This window comes from Micropterus dolomieu, linkage group LG09, assembly GCF_021292245.1.
Source record: "Micropterus dolomieu isolate WLL.071019.BEF.003 ecotype Adirondacks linkage group LG09, ASM2129224v1, whole genome shotgun sequence".
In the NCBI taxonomy this organism is placed as follows: Eukaryota; Metazoa; Chordata; class Actinopteri; order Centrarchiformes; family Centrarchidae; genus Micropterus; species Micropterus dolomieu.
The window spans coordinates 24,272,875-24,276,939 of NC_060158.1; the positions used below are offsets into that span (position 1 = coordinate 24,272,875).

The window sequence follows — 4,065 nt, forward strand, 5'->3', positions numbered from 1 at the left end:
ACATCCCTGCCGAAATGTGCACAAACCTTGTCACCAACTATAAAAACCGTTTGACATCTGTGCTGGCCAATAATGGCTTTTCTACAAAATATTAACATGCTGTTTGTCCAGGGGGTCAAATACTTGTTTTTCCTCATCAGATGGTTATCAATTTTTATAAATTCATATGATGTGATTTTCTGGAATTTTCTTTGGGATTCTGTCTTTCACTGTTAGAATGTACATATGATTAAAATTATAGATCGTTGCATTCTTTGTAAGTGGGCAAACCTGCAAAATCAGCAAGGGGTCAAATACTTATTTCCCCCACTGTAGTGTCCGTGACGTCACCCATAGGTTTCCGAAGAGCTGTTGTGAAGCTCAATTTGGGCTCTAGCTAATCCAAAAATGGAAAAGAGTTGGAGTTGAGGTGGGCACAATGAAGCCTAAGAAGGCACCCACCTGTCACTCAAAGCATGTTTATGCATAACTTTAAGCCTTAATATAGTTTAAAAGGTTGAGTTATAAACAAATTCACCTGCCGTTTCAGAATGTTAACCATGCTTATTTTGAAAGTCTAACATGACACTGCATATTTAATTAAAATATTTAATACTGCTAACTTGACCGGATGTTTCATTTTTATTATTACTCACTTGACCTATACATACAAAAACTACGATAAAGGGCAACCCAGGGCATTAAAAAACAATTTCATGGGGTTGCAATTGGAGCCAGCTTCAAGTGGCCTTTTGATGAACCGCAGTTTTTGGCCCCGGAGGCTGCTGCTTGGTTACACCATGCGTTATCTAATGTCTGGCTGTTTTATATTTTCTGTGGCTTAAATTGATGTTACAGAAGGTTGTTACAATCTATAATCATTTCAGTTCTTTTCTGATGCAAAGTATTCAGTCAAGTCTGTAAGTAAAAATACTGAATACTTAAAGGGTTGACATACAGTATTTAAATTAATCTGATTCACAACAATCCTTTTGAATTTTAAGTATTTTTGTGATCCAGCATCGTACAAACAGGGTCTATGGTGATTATTATCATAATACAGCAGTGACTAGAAAATTAGACTAAATTCCAAATATGCCATTATTATCATTATTCTAATGTCCTTTTTTGATGATTGAATAAAATATTGAAATATTAGTGAGACAAGCTTTTGATATGTATTTTGGATAAATTAATTGATGTATTAATACAGTAATAAAAATAATCTTTAGAATAATCAATAAATTAGTTGTTCGATCATTAGGTGCAGACCTATAACAGATACATACAAATACTGTACAATCTCTGCACTTTTTATTAAGATTTCCACATAGAAGTGCTGCTTGTGCTATTGTTGACATCGTGCCTGTTCTGTCATCTATGTTTCTGTAAACTCTAATTGCACAAAGGCCTTGATCATCAAGTCATAAGATTCACTGGCTTATCATAATAATCAGATTTATTTGCTCTTCTTATTTAATTTGAACAGTGACGTGTAGCACACTTGTCTTGAACGCTCTTGAAAGCTTATTTCATTATAGCAGCAGTATATAATAGCTTTCATGAAGTCAACTGATTATTATTATTATTTCAAAGTAGCCTACCTTTTGGTAAAAGGCCTCATCAGCTCTTTAAATGGCTTGTTATAGATCCATGACCACAAATACTTGCACACGCTTAGTTAGTATTCAGAGCATTATTTATTATAATAAAGCTCAGGAACCTGAAGATGGTGATACACAGCGTTGCTTTGTCCAAAAATCACGTTCGCACTAACTCTGTAATGAAGCATGTTACTTATTCAGTCACTTTATGCCAGTCTCCTCAGATTGAAACAAGCCTGTATGTTGCTGTACCACGGCAGAGACTGCCAGTGACACCTTGCAGTTTGTTCTGCAGAACAAAGTCTATGATTTTAAGGGCCTTAAATATGGTCAGAATGGTCAGACATTGTAGCCACCTCTAGAAATCCCTTTGCCACCCCTGCGTCATCTCAGTTAAACATTCCTAGAACCGCCTCTGTGAGGAAGATGTTTGTGGAGTGAAAGCATTTAGTACAGGTTTGAAGGCTACAAGATCAGCAATCACCCAACATACAGTATCTGCCTGCGCCATTGCTGAAGACATCAGAGCTCACTACTCAGTCTATCTTCCTTTACATCAGTACTGCTTTTCAGAAGTGCCGTGACAATCTATGATTGAAAATGAAACCTGCGCTTCGAGCCTGACAGTCAGCGTCAATCAGTTGCTTCAAAGGGCTGAATTTAACAAAGTGTGAGACAGGGAGGAGGAGATAATGGGCTGAATAAATTGTTGGATGGGAACGGATCTATTTGATGGTAAGCCTGAAAGTGGAGAATGTGATGTTTGTGTGGAAGCGCAGTTATTGGGACAGAGAGTTTAGAGATCAGAGCAGAATACAAAAAAAACAGCCGCCTACAAACACAGGAAGAATGTGGCACATCTCCCCTCTCTCTGCACTTTTCTCTATTTAATGTTCTCATTATGTCCTGTCCTTTCCAAGTAGCAGAGCAGTGGCTTTCTATTTTGTGTCATGGTGGCCCAAGAGTCTGCAGGTTCTCTGCCCCCATAAAAAAAAACACTTTACTCCCATTAGCGCCCCTTCAGCTACACAGGAGGAGGACTAATGAGGGACTTGCGCTGCCGCAGGATTTGGTTGCAGGCAAACCTGATGCACAAAATGTTGAAAAACCACTGTGACACAGAAAAGGCTGCCATATTTGGCGCAATCTGTTCTCATTAGTTTTTCTGGTTTCAAGGGCCCACAGTGTGTGCTCTGATACGTGAATTTACTGCACAGGAGAGACACAGGCATCCGTCTCCACACATCAACAAGTTAATGATCCACGGGGAGGCAGTGGCATGTACATTAAGGACAATACATACAAGAAAGTAAGAAGGGGTTATCTATGAAAAGCATGATAGCTGTTTTATAACATTCTTGTCTACGTGGGGTGTACTTCTTTTACTCAGATATTGACAGGCAAATCTAATTATCCATAGACAATTCTCAGACATTTGATGACATTTAAAGTAATGTAGAGTCAAAAGGCAAAGCTGATGACAGAAGCTCATCTAATATGCAAGGAGACATCCCTAAATGAAAGGGAACAGCCTTTAGTAGCCTAGATGCTTCCCATAGGAACAGTGTAATACAATAACAGGAGGAGATAACATTAAGTACCCCAAGGACACTTCTGGAAGCACTGAGTCCCTGCAGGAACATTATAGGACTGTTATAGTAATGGGGAAAACACCAGGAGGACATTATGAAAGCCTTAATTGAGAACCATTAGCCCCTATACTACCCCCTGCAGAGAAACAAAAGAGAGATTACAAAGAAATTGAAGAAGTTTCTCACATATATGAAACAGTAAAAGGGGAAATAGACTGCTTCTATTATAAGTGAATTGCGTTTAAGGTGAGATTATTTTAATTTTTTCCTCATAACGGCTCCAAACGCAATTTTACAATGTCGACCTCTGCCTGTCTTTTCTTTTTTATTAAACGCAAAATGTTATAGAAAAAAAGCCCCAGTTGCCAGACTTACCCAGTGTGTTGTTGGGCTTGTGTCCATCTGTTCGCGCCCCTCAATATGCAGCATGCCTCTAAGTTTTGCACGCAGATGCTCTGGGACATTGTAGTACAATTAACGCCGGGCTCAGTCTGCAGCGCTCACGTGCCGCGCGCACTTTTCAAGTCTTCTTTTTAAAGTCGCGCCTTCAAAAAAAAAAAAAAAACGTTCAAAATAGAAACGCGGCGTCCAGCGAGCCCCACGAGAAACACTCGCTCCACGAGAGACGCCGGAGAGGTAAACGCGTTACTCCACATCAACAGAAAGACTCCCTCAGACCGCCCCCCCCCCCCTCCACCCTCTCCATCAGACACGACGTGGCAGATGTTGCGGAGCAGGTGAAAGCTCGCTGATGGTCGCACCGCTCCGGCTGTTCAGGTGCGTCCGCAGCTGCGCGCTCCGCGGTGCGCCGCGCTGCGCTCTGCCAAACGGCGTCTCTGCTTCAGTACAGTTTCACAGCGTCAGGGGGAGTGTTTGTTATGCATGTCTTC

At 40.6% G+C, this 4,065-nt stretch overlaps 1 protein-coding gene across 1 annotated transcript in view; it reads right to left on the reverse strand.

Moving 5' to 3' along the window:
- kcng2 (potassium voltage-gated channel, subfamily G, member 2) overlaps window positions 1-3,728 on the reverse strand; it is a 34,237-nt gene extending 30,509 nt beyond the window's left edge. Inside the window, exon 1 of the mRNA XM_046059151.1 lies at window positions 3,551-3,728. The gene's annotated coding sequence lies outside the window, so the exon portion shown is untranslated. The remainder of the gene's footprint in view (window positions 1-3,550) is intronic.
- Between the last annotated feature and the right edge of the window lie 337 nt (window positions 3,729-4,065).